Below are 16886 nucleotides of genomic sequence, written 5' to 3'. Positions count from 1 at the left end.
GGGTTCATCAATGTCCATTTAGTGCTCACAGCATCGTAACTGCATGTGTTGTGACGGGGAGGTGGGCAGAAAGGTAGCTTGAGGACACTCACAGAGGCTGGAGCAGAACGAGTTCTGACCTAGAAGACCGAGCCTAGCTCAGATTCTGGCATCTTCCCTGGACAAAAATAAAAAATGTGCTATTCCAGATAGTTTCCTAGCCAGGTCTCCAGGTTTGGGGGCCTGAAATTCAGTCTGTTCCTAGAGGAAGCAGGCATCTAAAGGCCCTTGGGACCCTGTTGAACTAAACTTTAGATGCTACTTTCCACTGGTCAGCAGACCGAAACGGGGGAAAGATGAGCATTTCCATTTGCACAGTCTTGGCAGCCCACAGGGCCTACTCTACACTACTGTCAGGAAGAGTCAGAGTGGAAGAGTCGGAATCCACTCGATGGCCATGAGCACAGATGACTCCTGGTGGCAGAGTGACTTGTAGACTCGCTCAGAGCTGCATGAGACAAGCATTACTTCAAGGATTTGTGGAGCGGATTGATAGTGTTGGTCTAACCGCCTAGCAGACAGCATGGTTCTAGTGATGCAGTACATTTCTTTAAAAGAGTGGTTCCCTGCCACTGATATTTTTCTTCCCCTAAGTCTTAAAAGCCAGGATCTGTGGTGGTATAGAGTAGGCTGCAGTCTGTAAGGTCAGCAGTTCAAGGCCATCAGCTGCTGCTCAGAGCAAGGGTCTTTTGTAAACAGCCTTGGAAAAGGGTCACGAATCACCTTTGAATGTACACCTATGTGTACACATAGTTGGGACTATGAGGCCCTCTTGTGGAAATATGTTCATTGCTTTATTTCTGTATCAAGATCCACAGAAGCAAAAGGAAACACCTGTTGACACTGTTGGTGACCTAGACCAGTAGAGCCGCCCCACTGGCCATAAACCTTGACAGAAGCCAACAGAGCAGCTGGGAGGGACCGCTCAGCTTTGCTAACAGCCCCCTAGGCACTTTCCCTAAGGATTGATACTGCCAGCAGCCATAGCAGGAGGGGAAGGGAAACCAATCACAAGGATCCACATAAGACCTCCTCCCAGGGGGGGTGGACAACAGGAAAGTGGGTGAAGGGAGACTGCTCAGTGTAAGACATGAAAAAATGATATATAAATTATCCAGGGTTCGTGAGGAAGGGGGAAAATGAGCCGATACCAAGAGCTCAAGTAGAAATGTTTTGGAAATGATAGCAAATGTACAGATGTGCTTGACCTGATGACTGGCTGAATCCATTTTGATATGAGTCCCCAGGAAAATGTTTAAACAGGTTTGTTATAAGGAAGAAGCCTGTGGTTGTAGGGGCTGGTGAAGTAAGTGTAGTCTGCAGAGCAGCCGGTCAGGAAGGAGGGAGGGTGGACTTCCTGTCTCCAGCATTTTGTTTTTAGATAAAAGTTTACAGTGAGCTAGTTTCCCACATAACAGTTTAGCTACAAATTGTTCATGACGATTACATCAGCCCTGCTTTCAAGGTGTTTCAACTGATTGAACCAGGCCCACTTAGATTATCCAGGAAAAAACTCCAAAGGCAACTGAGTGGCTTTAATTACACCTACTGAATACCTTCATGGTAACCTAGATCACTATTTGATCCCATAACGAGGTTGTAAGTCAACATGTCACAAAGGCACCTTGGCCGCCTCTTGTCAGTCTGATGCCCATACACATCTGAAGCCATACTTCCCTCCACATACAGACAAAACAGCCCTGCCTCCACCAGCTGCGCTTGCCAACACTGCTGGGTAGACCAGTGGGCCATTTCCTGGGACCCTTTTGCCAGAGATGGATTTGTAGCGAAACAAGGAGGGTTGATGGCGCTATGGGATAAGGGCTGCACAGCTAAATGCAAGGTCAGTGGTTTGAACCCACCAGCTTCTCAAAGTGTTTTTAGAGATCAGCTTTGTTAGCACCAAAAAAACCCTCACTACCTCAAGTCAATGTCAACTCAGTGACCCAACAGGACAGTGAGTCTCCAAGACTATAATTCCTTATTGGAGTAGAAAGCCCCATATTTCTCCAGAAGAGCAGCTGGTGGCCTTGAACTGCTAAGCTTTGGCATTGCATTCCAATGCATTACCACTACACCACCAGGGGTCTTCACATGCTAGTCCAGTTAGTTCCACACTGGCTGAACGTAAACTGAGAACTTGTGGAAAGTATTCAACATTTCTATGCTTGCAACCATGGGCATAGAAAACGAGCCCTATTTTTAGAAAGAATCTCCATTGTTCTGAGATAGAAATGTTTTCAAATACTCTTTCTCAAGGCTGAATCATGTGGCCCCTACCCATTCACATACACCGCAATAGCCCTCCACTAAGGAGCCATGTGAAAGGAGCTACCATAGTAGATGAATCATTTCTGTGTCTGACTACTTCACTATGCCTGAAGGCTAGCTGTGGGTAAGAGCAATCCTGCTCTAAAGCCGTGGTTCTCAGCCTCCCTAATGTCGTGAACCTTTAATACGGCTCCTCGTGGTGGTGACCCCCAACCATAGAATTCTTTTTCATTGCCACTTCATAACTATAATTTTGCTACTGTTATGAATCAGGCGAGCCCTGAGAAATGGTCATTTGACTCTCAAAGGGGTTGCAAGCCACAGGTTGAGAACCTCTGTTCTTAAGCCAACCCTCCATAAAATGTAGCAAACTGTTTTGACACCTCTTGGTGATACTGATCCGAAATTACTACCACAGGGGAGGGCTCAGGGGGCTTCCAGGTCAACTAGCACTAGGTCAAGAGGATGACTCACCTCGTTGCTTGTTTATTATTTTATTTGCTTATGAATAAGGTGACCAGATTTTAACATTGATAAAGCGGGACACCACTGACCTGGGGTGGGGGGGTGGAGTTCTTGATTAAAAATTTGGTCTATATGGAGCAACAAAAATTTTCATAGAATGCAAAAATAGTATTGTAATATATTTTTTAATTTCAACAGGAACAATTTACAAATATAATACATTAAAATATAGTATTTTATTCTTTGACATATTTCTCATTTGAGTGAGTTTGTTTTAGTAGATTGCTGTCGTTTAAAAGGTCATGGAATTTTTCACAAGGATTTATTAAATTATATTTCACACATAAAATGGCTTTCAAAGTCTCAACACCTAATTGTGATTTTTCTGATGGCCACACTTTATTTACTGTAGGAAAAACACGTTCAGTCGCAGCGTTAGTTCCTGGTAAGGACAGCGCGTATTCCACAATTTTTAGTGCGTTATTGTATGGAACATGGTTTGTTTCAAAATGATGAAATATTTCTAACCATTTGTTCTATTGTGATACCCAAGATTTAACCTTTTCCTTATCAATATATTTTTAATAATGATACTTCATTAAAAAGATCATTCTCAGAAATATTACTATATGGGAAATTTTGAGTAATATGATCAAATGATGTTTGCACATCATTCCAATTCAGTTCTTGTTTTAATGTAACCCAGTGAAGATGTTCAATATCATTGTAGTGTACCGTCCACTCTTCTAAATAATCTATACAGTTACTATAGAACTTTTTAATGTGATTCATGATATCTGCATGATTTATTGTACCTTGTTCTTCTAGCTGGCTTATCCTATTACGGATAGTTAACGGAAGAAAATTATTTTCTAACCACTCTTGACACTGAAATTTTAAATTATTAACTTCATTTGCTACTTCGATTACTGAAATTTTGTCACCTTCAATAAGTTTTATAGCATTTTGAAAAAGAGCTGCTTGATTGTGTACAAACTCTAGCCAAATTTTTGAAGAGTTTTTTTTCAAAAAACTCTTCTAAAATTCTAGGACATTTATCCTGTGATAGAAAGTAGGATTTCAAAGGATCGTATATTTTCAAAATTCTTTCGACAGCTGGCAAAAGAGCTAACCAGCGCGTTTTACTGTATCCAAGTATTTTCTGATATTCGACTTGCACAGTTTCACAAAATTCTTTAAGCATTTCAACGCGCACAGTGTATAGAAATAAGAATATATTTTAATAATATTTTCCACATCTATGGGCAACAAATCAGCAGCTGTTTGAATGGCGTTATGTATTATGTATATTCCCTTCCCGTTCTCTCGTCTTTCCCTAGCTTGTCATGCATTCTTTCCAAAAATCAGGACAAATTGTTAAAATTAGGGACTGTCCCGCCAAAAGCGGGGCGTCTGGTCACCTTACTTATGTCACCCACTGATTTTGTAATGTGTTAGCGGTATGATGTGCACCTTATGAAAGATCTGTAAGCCCCATTATAAACACCCATTGGAAAATACATTCTCCAAGTCCTGACGTGGGATGAGGAGCCCTGTGGCCCTCTGTCTGTCTGTCTTTAATATGTTTCCACAATCGCAAAGTCTCTCCTTTGCGATTCAAGTGTTTGGGGCCCCCTCACCCCAATACTGGCTTTGTATGATTTTTATATATTCTCTTTATTTTTAATTTCCTATTAGCAGTGCTTTCTTGTAGAGTATGGGTCTCCTCTGTGGTTTTCCACCTTCCAAATTTCTGGACCTTTGGCCAGAGGACCAACATCACATGGCCACATTAGCCTCACTGGGAAGCCTTTTAGAACCCTTTGCCCGGGCCTCGCTCCAGACCAGTGAAGTCGTACTCTTGGGGTGCAACCGGCGCAGCAAAAGGTCCGCAGCCCTCGGATGACTCTGCAGCCGGGCTTGAGAACCACTGGTGGGAAAGAAACAGATTGGAGGCTCATCAATGGCCACGCGGGGGCTGGAACGCAGCTTTTCAAGGAGACAATGGGAAGCAGCCAGGTTGCGCGGGAAAAGACCCAGTCCCTGGTAATTGTCTTTTTAATGAATGCACAGGACTGCACCACGTCGCTGCCGGGGACAGGGGTGTTATGAGCCTGCTGCTGGCTAGGAATTCCCATGCTGGGCCCCCCAGGCTAGTGGATGCAGCCAAGTCAGCTCGCCTCAAAGCAGTGGGATTCCAACACTGCTTGCCACGCCCCCACCCCTTCCGAGCCTCGCTTCCCAGCCTGCGGACAGGCGCTGAAGGCAAGGCGTTGAATTCTGCTCCTTCCACTTACCCAGGGTGCTTCAATCTCCCCATCTCTACTTCGGGTTAATGATATGCTGGTACCCCCCTTGGGTTACACAGAATGAGTACTACAAATGATCCCATCAACAGGGACGCTGAACAATTCAAATTACACTGAACAGCTCAGAGGCTGGCCTAGGGACTGAGCTAGTAAGAGGCTGGTCTGGACAGAGAAAAAGGGGAGGGCGGTCTGGAGGGGTGGTGGCGCACTTGTGAGCATGCACGTGGATTCAGCAGGTCCCTCTGTTTCCCTGAGGCCCCGGGACCTCTCCACATTCCCACTGCTGCCCTTTACTGTGGTATCAAACGTTTGGAGGTGTCCTTGAAATTCAATAGCAGGCATCCATGTCAAGTACACAGCTTGATATGTTTTCGTAAAGGAATAAATAAATATAAAACCAAAGGGCCCTGGTAGCGTAGTGGTTATGCATTGGGCTGGGATCCAGAAGGTGAGCAGTTCAAAACCATCAGCTGTTCCTTGGGAGAAAAGCAGGCCTTTTTATTTCCATAAAGAGCTACAGTCTGTCCCAGGAACCCACAGGGGCAGTGCTACCCTGCCCTGTATATTGCTGCTATAAGTCAGCATCGACTGGATGGCAGTGAGTTATAGAAAACCAGATTCCCTAATGTCTTTGGCCTACCACCCCTTTTACAGAAAACAAGTTACTCAGCGTCTCCCTGGCAATTAGACTCTTCCATATCATGGCCCGTAATTCAGGAAAAGTGCAGGTGTTTGCTTTTTCAGGCCCCTTTGGTTGTTCCAGCTTGCCCCCAGGGGGCAGTATGGCCCACTTTTAAAAACACTCAAAACAAATGTATCCATATCCCTGTGTAGCCAACTCCGCAGTCATTCCCTATGCCCATTCCCAGCCAATCCCTGCCCCACCCCTGGCCTAGACAACCTACAGGGTTGTTATTTTGGGGGTTTGGCGGGAAGGGGGCTCCCATTTGTTTGTTTTCATTCTAATTAGTTACCAGCATCAGAACAACAAATTTCATGTAAAAATTCCAGGATCTGGGTGGGACAAATAGTTACCCTGCTTGGCTGTTAACCAATGTTGGAGGTTCGTGTTCACTCAGAGGCGCCTTGGAAGTAAGGCCTGGCAATTTCCTTCTAAGAGTCAGCCACTGAAGCACCGTTCTCCTCTGACACACAGGGCCCTTAGATCAGAATCACCCTGACAGCAGCTGGTTGTAATGGACTGGGAAATAGCACTCATGGGCCTGCCTTCCCGGAAGGTAGCAGTTGGCCACTCCGGACAAAGGCTGCTCCGCTCCACAATCCCACCTGCCTGCGTCACCCACTTTTGTGCATGCCTGGCCCTCCAAAGCGTGCTCTCTTCCTCTGCAAAACTCCTCCCAGCCCAAGGATCCCATAGGAGTCCAGGCCCTCCAGTGCGATTCCGACATCCACTACAGGTCTCCCACATGCCCTACAGCAGCAAGGCCTCCCCTGGTGCAAACTGGAACTCCCCTGCCCCTTAGGCCCAGGCCCTGGACAGCACCACTGGCCCTCTCCTCCGGGAGGCTGGTCTGGCCAGGGCACCTGGCTCCACCCTGCCGGTCTGGCTGCACCATGGCAGGGCTTTGTAATCAGGGCTGCTGCCCACTGGGACCAAGAATGAGAGCAGACTCATTTGCATACGTGACCTAAGACAGTAATTAAACCGAGGCGCCTCAGGGGTGAGAAGTAAGCACATTAATTCAGGAGCAATTAAAAAACCCTCCAGTGCCACCCGTCACGCCAGCACCACTTCTGAGATGGGTCCTGTCGCCATCAGGGTTCCCTCTTGACCATCGCCATGGCTGTGTGATTTTGAGGAACATTTCCCCAGGGACCGTCAGGACATTCCAGGGAGCTGCTGTGCAAAGAGGAGGTCCCAGTCCTCCTTACCAACTCGCTCTCCCTCGCTGAAGTAGGCATTCTTTATTTTTATGGACATGTGTTTATTTGGAAGTAGGCATTACAACCATCCCTGTCGGGCCTCTAGAGAAAGGAAGAGAGTAGTGGCTAAGCAACAGAACAGTGGACATTTCAACTCATGCCTCAGCCCCATGGAAGAAAGGCCTGGTGATCTACTCCTGTGACCATGACAAGCTTCAAAACCCAACGGGGCAGTGCTACTCTGTCAAACGGGGTCACTGAGTCACTGCTTGTGGCATTAACTCATGCTCCTTGTTGTCAGGTGCTGTCGAACTGGTTCCCACTTAGAGCGACCTGATGTAAGACAGGAGGAGACATGGCCTTGAGGATGGACTCCAATTGTTCTTATGTCTGAGCCCATCGTTGAAGCCACTGTGTCCGTCCATCTCGAGGTCCCTGCTAGGAAGTCCTTAGGAGAAAATTTCCTTTTTACCTGTCCTACAGAGTCAGGGCAGATTGTCTTTGTTAACCAGTTCCTGCATATTCGGGTGCTGGGGCCCCCAATGTTTTGAGAAATACTTTCAAGAAAGGGATGCTGCTATTTATTTGAAATGCTATGCTCTTGAATGAGCATGCTGTGTGTGCACGCGCGCACACACACACACACACACCCTAACCACACACGCACATACTGCAGTCCTTGCTCCTCCTGACACTCTAGCCCGCTACCCTATTTTTAATCAAAGCACATCACATTGTGTCAATTATCATCTACCTGCTGCTCATTAGTCTACCTTCACAGAATTCAAGCCCCAGGAGAACAGAGATTTCTTTAGTTTAATATATGGTGTCCTTTGCCAGGTCTTTGATCGACTTTGAATTAATTTCTATATAAGGTGTGAGGTAGGGATCTAATTTCACTCTTGCATGCATATATCCAGTTTTATCAGCACCGTTTGTTAAAAAGATTCTCTTTTTCATTGATGTTTAACAATTGGCACCAGATTGCCTTAATATCTGTTGAAAAATTACTGAATGAGCCCAGACTGTGGCCATGCCCAGCACGCACCCACCCCAGCTATGCTTTGTCCTTATGGTGCGGTCAGGGCCATCAAAATTATTGCTTACCTGAGCTGAAGCCCCAGCTAGGTTTGGGTGGAAAAGCCCCAAGTCAGCTTTGAACGTCCCATCAATCTGCTAATGTGGGCCCAGGATTCATCCTCAGAACGTACCATGCCGGAAGGCTATGGGCTAAAAAAGATACCACTCGTCCCATCGTTCCTCGTCTAGCCTGAGTGTAGCTTCTGCCCCCATTGAGTGACAGTGTCCCTCATCTTCCATTCTAGAGTCAAAGTCTGGGCCAGGGCAACAGGCAGGCAAGAGGGGCCCTGGGGAATGTCCAAGGGCTCATTCTCACTAGCCCTGTCCGTGCTTACGGCACCATTTCATGTGTCTTTGCTTTGAATCAGTTGGGTGTTCTCTCACCCACCATCAGCTTGTCACATGGCAGTGGCTTTCGTGTTACTAGGATGCTGGTCACTGTGCTAGCCCACTGATGTTTAAAATACCAGCACTCATGGTGGATACGTGTCAGCAGAGTTTCCAGAGTAAGAGTCTAAGAAGAAAGGCCTGAAGTATCATTATTTATTAAAATTAAGCAATGAAGACACATGGGTCAAGAGAGAACACTGTCCAGCTTTCTTGCTTTGGATTGTCAACAAGAGGGGTCAGTCGTTGCCAGAGACATCGTGAAATGACTTGACATAATTGCCCAGTGCTGGACTCACACGTGCTGGAGATTGTGAGGATGACACAGGTCAGGACAACATTTTGTTGTGCACACAATCACCGTAAGTCCCCACTGACTCAAGGAAAGTACCTAACTAATTGGGCAATAGGTAAACTAAGTCTGGGGACCTAGGCGTCGGCATTTGCGCAGAAGCGTGCCTCTAGCAGCAGGGGGCGCTGTGGGCGTCACCCAGAACCCTTGGCCATGGCCTTAGAGGGCCTCATCCAGACTGCTGGCCTGGCCTGGTTGGCTTTGCCTGCTGACTGGCCTCTCAGTTCTCTCCAGCCCCAGGAACAGCTGGTTGGCAGGGCTTGGCCTCAAGCTGCCTGTGCCCTGTCACTTAGAGGGGCCATGAAGGGGACTGTCATTGGATAAAGGGAAATCCCTGAACAGGAGTCCTTCCTTGTCAACACCTCTTCCTGCTGTCACTGCTGACACTGCAGCAAGATGCAAAGAGGACTTGGGGGGGCGGTCAGGGTGGGGGGAAAGGCTGCCTCCTGCAGGCAGGGGACAAAGGAGGACTACCACCCTGACCCACTGGCTGTAGATCTCTTAGGAAGCACCTCTGTCCATCAATCCGGCTGAGAGCAAGGAACAAAGGGTAAAAGAAGGCCACTGAGTGGAAGGCGCCCTCCCCATCCCTCCATCTTTTCCGGTCTGACCCTAAGACCAAGCTCTGGGGTCTTAAAGCCGGAGGTCTCGTCTGGCCTCCCCGGCTTGGAAACAGAGCAGCTGGCAGGTGCTGAGCCGGCCTGCCCTCCAGCACAGCTGTGTTGGCGGTGTGCTTATGGCTGGGCCAACAGAGGGCTCAGATTTGGGTTTCCTCGGACCAGGCAGGCAGGCAATCGGAAAACAAGCAGGGAGTGCACAAAGGCCCATGCATCAGCAGGCTCTGCAGAATCACCGGCCCAGAGGTTGTGGTGGTGAGACCAGAGCCCCTAGCTGGCCAGAGTAGTTTGCGCTCAACTGCTAACATTAAGGCTGGCTGTTCGAGCCCACCTAGCATCTCCATCGAAGAAAGGCCTGACGATATGTTTCTGTACAGATCCCCATCAGGAAACCCCAAATTCACTGCCACTGAGTCGATGGGCACCAATTCACAGCGACCCTGTACAACAGGGTAAAGCTGCCCCTCCCTGTGCGCTTCCAAGACTGTAACTGTTCACAGGGGTGGCTGTAACCTCAAACTCCTGACCTTGCTCTTAGTAGCCCAACTTTGGGTCTTGTTTTTTAGGTGTGCCACATCATGGAGTCCCTGGATGGTACAAAATGTTAAGGGGCTTGGCTACTAGCCAAAAGACTGGCGGTTCAAATCCCCTCTGACGGGCCTTGGACAAAAGGTCTGGCAATCACCCGAGGAATCAACCATGAAACCTGCATGGGGCAGTTTTACTCCAAGGCAGAGGCCGGCCATGGCAGCTGGTTTTACTGGTCATTACACTGAGACTTCAGTTCTCAGGTTCTCACAGACTCCCTGTGCCAGCTCCGGCCTGACCCAAGTGACAGGCCTGGCTCCAGAAGTGCTCCATGGTCAGGTTTCTGGGCTTGTTGGCCAGGTCTGCCCCAGTGCTACTCTGGATTCTTGTCCCCATCAGAGCCCCCTGATCTTTGTGCCCAGCTGTCTGGGGAAGGATGGCAGAGAAGAGGGCAAGGAGGGAAACAGGATCTTTCTCTTGATTATTCTGTTTCTGCCGTTTCCCAGCTTTTGGGGCTGTTTGGCCTCATCTTCTCTGCCAGCAGCAAATCAACCCTGTTGGCCCCCAGGGAAAAGAGGCCAAAGGGCTTGCAGGAAGAAGCTGTGATGCTCAAAGGCCCTTGTCACCTCTCGTCTTTGCTGTGTGCTGTCGAGCAGATTCCAACTAGTAGATTCGACCCCGTGTGGCAGAGCAAAAACGCTCCCCTGGGCTTCCCGGGCAACGGTCTTTGCGTGGGCAGATCTCCAGGCCTTTGGCGTGGCTGGTAGACTTGAACCATTGATGGTTTGTTTAGCAGCCAAGCACTCCATCAGTGTGCCCCATGGCCCCTGAGGATCTTATCGGCTCTAGAAAGATCAGTACCGCAGCAATAGAGACAAAGACCGAAGAGCAAAGGCTTGGCTGACACTTCTCTGGTTTCAGGAAGATTTGTATTGGGGCTCTTAGTTTGGAAAGAGGATCCTTTCATCAAGAGTGGATCACACCCAACATGATCGCTGAAGACAACATGTGTGCATAAGCAAATGTGGTGAAGAGAGCAGATGGTGACCAGCTATCAAAAGATATAGTGTCTGGGGTCTTTAAAGGCAAGCAGCCATCTAGCAGGGAAGCAGCAAAGCCCATATGGAAGAAGCACACTAGCCTGTGGGATCATGAGGTGTCAACAGGATCATGTATCAGGTATCAAAAGATGCAAAACAAACAACTATATTGATGTGATTGAGGGGGCTTGGAGTGGAGACCCAAAGCCCATCTGTAGACAATTAGATATCCCCCCAGAGAATGGTTATAAGGAAGGGATGATTCATCCAAGATGTAGTATAGCACCAATGAATCACACATCATTCCTCTGGTTCAGGGCTTCTCAACCTGTGGGCTGCAGCCCCTTTGGGGGTTGAATGACCCTTTCACAGGGGTCACCTATGACCATCAAAGAAACCCATAAATATTTCACAATATATAATTACGTATTGTTTTGTGATTAATCACTATGCTTTAATTATGTTTACTTCCGTTCAATTTGTAACTGAAAATATATCCTGCATATCAGGTATTTATTATGACTCATAACAGTAGCAAAATTACAGTTATGAAGTAGCAGTGAAAATAATTTTATGGTTGGGGGTCACTCCAACATGAGGAACTGTATTAAAGGGTCACAGGTTGAGGTTAGGAAAGTTGAGAACCACTTCTTTAGTACTTGAGTGCTCCCCTCCCCGCCACTACCATGACCCAGTTCTATCTTACAAACCTGGCTAGACCAGAGAACATACATTGGTACAGATAAGAGGTCCCAACACATGGAATTCAGGACAGATAAACCCCTCAGGAACAGTAGTGAGAGTAGCGATATCATGAGGGAATGGTTGGGGAGGATGAAGGGGAGAAAGAGGGAGCCCATCACAAGGTTGGATGTTTAGCCTCCCCCATGAAGGGGACAAATAGCAGCAGAAATGTGGGTGAAGGGAGACAACAGACAGTGTAAGATACAAAATAATAACAACAATATATAATTGATCAAGGACTCACAAGGGTGGGAGTGTTGAGGAGGAAGGGGGATAAAGAGGAGCTTATACCAAGGGCTCAAGTAGAATCTGTTTTAGAAATGATGATGGCAACATATGCACAAATATGCTTGATACAATTGATGGATGGAATGTTCTGCGAGCTGTAAGAGCCCCCAGTAAAATGACTTTTACAAAGAGAGTGCATCACGTTGACAGACAGACAACTGGCGTCTCCACACTCGAGTCAGCTGATCAAGTGACTCTGCAGTAGGAAGTGATGGTATCGAAATTGACCACGGTCTGAGGTGGTGTTTGAGTCACCAACATTGCGCCTTTGCCTGGCTGGGCACGCTTTCCCCTCACGCTTTCCTGCAAAGCAACCATGTGTGAAGTGCACTGGCTTGCCAGATCCTGGGGCTGCAGCGGGGCTCCCTAAGGTTGCTGGCATCTGAGACTTGGGAACTCCCTCAGGAGCTCTCTGGCGAGTCGCTGCTTTTGAGCAGCCATCTAAGATGCAACGATCGGTGTTCTCACCCGAAGCAGAGAAGACTGAAGAAAATCAGACTCCAGGGAACCAGGAGTCCAACGGGCCAATGGGCCACACGAACCTTAACCTCCACGACTCTTGGACCATATCATATCCCTATCATAATCAGAGCCTAGACTCGTGTTTCTCAACCTGTGGGTCATGACCCCTGTGGAAATCAAATGACCCTTTCACAGGGGTCGCCCGATTCATCACAGGAGCAAAATGACAGTGATGAAGTAGCAACAAAAATAATTTTATGGTTGGGGGCGGGGGGTCACCACAACATGAGAGACTGTGTGAACGGGTCGCGGCACGAGGAAGGTGGAGAACTGCTGGTCTAAACAAACGAGGATGGTGCCCAGCGACCAGTACTGATCTCTGATCAGGATCACAGTAGAAGGTGCTGAGCAGACTGGGAGAAAGACAGAGAAAAAAGTCAGAATCATAGAAAAGATTAGGCATACTGATCTGGTAAAGATTGAGGGAACCATGAAGACCATGGCCCGTAGACCACCTTCAAACGGAATGACACCCACACCCACAGACTCCACTCTCAGCCAAACATAGACAGACTTCCAAACAATAGCCCCTGTGAGAAACCAGCCACCACTGGAGGACAAAAGAGCAACATCTGCCCCCAAACAAAGCCCAGAAGACAGGAGGGGGCAGGAAAGGTGGATGGAAACCAGGGACCCCACCAGGGCAGAAGGACAAAGAGTGATGTTACAGCGAAAGGCTTACAAGCAAAGTCATGGGACAAAGTGCGTATAAATGGTTCAAGGGAAAAGGAATTTGCCCTGTCAGTTTTCACCAGAACCACAATACAACGTTCACACACACACAGTCCCTCAGAACGGACATGCAGGCCGGAGGTGAAGGAGGACAGGAGGGAGAGCAGTCAGTGAGGGGCGGTCCTCAGACAGACAGACAGTGCGGGGACCTCTGGCTATACCTCTTGCCATCAATGTCAGTCAGCAGCTGCGTTCTTCAAATCAACAGGACTGCCCGTAATTCATACAGAGACAGGCACGGGAAACCCCTACTTAACTTTGGTACAGGATTTCTTGTCTGTTTAAACATCTTTGATGACCTGACCCACGCCCCATATACCTCGCATGTGTGTGAAAGCCGGAAACGAGTACAGTGGCCCTAAGAAGGATCAATGACCTTGAACCATGATGTGGGCACAGAATGGGGGCCCTCCCACAAGCTGCCAGAAGACAGAACAGATCTGTCTGGGAGAATGCTCTTGGAAGGCTCCTCTCTCTACTTTGGGCATGTCACCAGGAAGGAGTCCCCCTGGGGAAAGACACCCTGCTTGGTAGAGTAGAGGGCCAGGGAAAGAGGGAGACCCCCAGCAGAGTGCACTGACCAGTGGCTGCCGCAGTGGCACCAGGTGCTCCCTATGGTGAGGATGACAAGGGTGGCGGGGGGGGGGGGGGGCGGGGCGGGGGGGGGCGGATTCTGGTAAACAAGTACATCAGGACACTAGAGTAGGAGCTGACTCTGTGGTACCTAACAGCAGGAGGGGCCATCCAGGGAAGAACAATAGAGATGTTTCTGCATGCACACAAAAGCATGTCCTTGGTTGTTAAGAGAAAGGAAGTTGTGATCCTTTGAACCAAACAAACAAAATCCCCTCTAGCTTTGACTGACTTCTGCCCCATGGTGGCCCCACTTGTACCACAGTAGAAATGTGCTCCGTGGGGTCTCTGTGGGTTTAGAAAGTACGTGGCCAGGTCTACACCATACATAAACCTGGAAGGTATTAGGCTGAGTGAGACCAGTAAGTCCCAGAAGGGCAGATCTAGTGTGATGGTCCCTATCTAAAACAGGTAGCACTTCACTTTCATGGAGGATTGGTTGAAGGAATTCTATGTGGCAGAGAGGGAAGGACAAGAGAACTGGACATGGTAGGGTAGTAATAAGTAGACAGAAAAGGGAAAGGGGGGCTGAGGATTAAACCAGGTGTTCTAACACTTGGAGGTTAGAAGACAGAGAAGGTAGCAGTCATCGAATTTTCCCTAAGCATAAAACATTAGTTATATTGAACTTTGGAGATGTTGGGTGGTAAAACCCAGTAAGCACGAAATGAGTTGTTCTGAAAGGCTCGTGATTCACACTCACTCCAAGGCACCGCAGAAGACAGGACTGGTGATCTTCCACAAGCTCATTACCTTGAAAGCCTTTTTTTTAAAAATCATTTTACTGGGGGCTCCTACAACACTTATCACAATCCATCTATCCATCAATTGTGTCAAGCACATTTGTTTGTTTCTTGCCATTATCATTCTGAAAACATTTGCTTTCTACTTGAACTCTTTGTATCAGCTTATCATTTTTTCTTCTCCCTCCCTGCCCTCCTCCCTCACGAACCCTTGATAATTTATAAATTATTATTATTTTGTCATATCTTACACTGTCCTACGTCCTTCACCCACTTTTCTGTTGTCCATCCCCCAGGGAGGGGGTTATATGCAGATCCTTGTCATTGGTTCCCCCTTTCTACCCCACCTTCCCTCAACCCTCCTGGTATTGCCACTCTCACCACTGGTCCTGAGGAGTTCATCTGTTCTGGATTCCCTATGTTTCCAGTTCCTATCTGTACCAGTGTACATGCTCTGGTCTAGCCAGATTTGTAAGGTAGATTTGGGACCATAATAGTGGGGGGGGGTTAAGGAGAAGTCCAATTGTCTACAGATGGACTTTGAGTCCCCACTCCACACTCCCCCTCAATCACTGATATGATTTCTTTGTTCTTTGATGCTTGACACCTGATCCCATTGACACTTTGTGATCACACAGGCTGGTGTGCTTCTTCCAAGGGGGCTTTGTTGCTTCTGAGCTAGGTGGCCGCTTGTTTATCATCAAGTCTTTAAGACCCCAGACGCTCTATCTTTTGATAGCCGGGCACCATCAGGTTTCTTCATCACATTTGCTTATAACCCAGCTTTGTCTTCATTGATTGTGTTGGGAAGGTGAGCATCATAGAATGCCAGGTTAATAGAACAAACTGTTCTTGCATTGAGGGAGTACTTGAGTGATGGCCCAATGTCTGCCTGCTACCTTAGTACTAAACTTATAAAAAGATGCACATAGATCTATTTACCCATCATATATAAATATATTTACTATGTACATGCATTTATTTAGACCTCTATAAATGCCCTTTACCTCCTAGTTCTTTCCTCTATTTCCTTTTCCTTTCCTCTTGTCCCACTATCATGCGCAGCCTTCATTTGGGTTTCAGTAATTCCTCTCAGTTACATTGCCCTTGATCAAGCCCTAGCAGGCCTCTTACACCCTCCTTGCCACCGATTTTGGATCACTTGTTGTTCCCTTGTCCCTGGGAGTGTTAACACCACTTCCTTTCCCCACCTCCCTGTCTCCCATGTCTCCCCCAGAACAGTCAGTCCTGTTGCTTTCTCCTCCAGATTGTTTATCCTGCCTATCTTATCTAGATAGATCTGAGAGGTAATAATATGCACAAAAACAAGACAGAGCAAAACAAAGTAACAAAAGAAAACAAAGAACAATAAACATAAAAACAATGACACACAAAAAAGAAAAGCCTGTAGTTAGTTCAAGGACTGTTTGTTGACCTTTAGGAGTGTTTTCTGCTTGAGTCTGATGGGGTGCCACACCTTGGCCCCAAAGTCTATTTTTGGTATTCCCTGAGGACTCCCTTGCTCTGCTCCCCTTGCTGTTCTGTTGCACGCCCTTAGTGTTTTGTTTCCGTGTGGTGGTGTCATATTGGGCACAATTCCCACATTATCTCCAGTGTTGTCCCCTGTAGGGCTATGGGGTCCCTGAGGGATGTCAGGTCTTTTAGTGGGGCCGGCCATATTATACTCTCTGTGCATTGGCTGCTCTGAGCAGGGATATCATCCTCAAGGCTTGATGGGCCAGGATGTGCTCCACTCTCTCCTCCTCCCCCTTCATTTGTTCTCATGTGCTCTGATCAGACATGTCCCTCTCCATGAGCTGTAGCTTCAGTGCTGTCCTCTGAAGTAAATTTTTCTGTGGGGAGGGGAGGCTATCCACGTAGTTGAGATTGGGACTGGCCCGTCAGCCCTTCCAACTGTTTCTCTGCTTCACCTCCCATCCCTCCCTATTCTGCCTCCCTCATGAACTCTTGATAACTTATAAATTATTATTATTTTTTTGTCTTACACTGACCAATGTCTCCCTTCGCCCACTTTTCTATTATCCGTCCCCCTGGAAGGACGTTATATGTAGATCATTGTGATCAGTTCCCTTTCTCCCCACCACTTTCCCTTACCCTCTTAGTATCACTACTGAGGGGTTTATTTGTCCTGGATTCCCTGTGTTACCAGCTCTTATCTGTACCCGGGTACATGATCTGGTCTAGCTGGATTTGTAAGATAGAATTGGGATCATGATAGTGGGGGGAGGAAG

The sequence above is a fragment of the Tenrec ecaudatus genome, chromosome 1, assembly GCF_050624435.1.
Source record: "Tenrec ecaudatus isolate mTenEca1 chromosome 1, mTenEca1.hap1, whole genome shotgun sequence".
NCBI lineage: Eukaryota > Metazoa > Chordata > Mammalia > Afrosoricida > Tenrecidae > Tenrec > Tenrec ecaudatus.
This window is presented reverse-complemented; position numbering follows the sequence as displayed.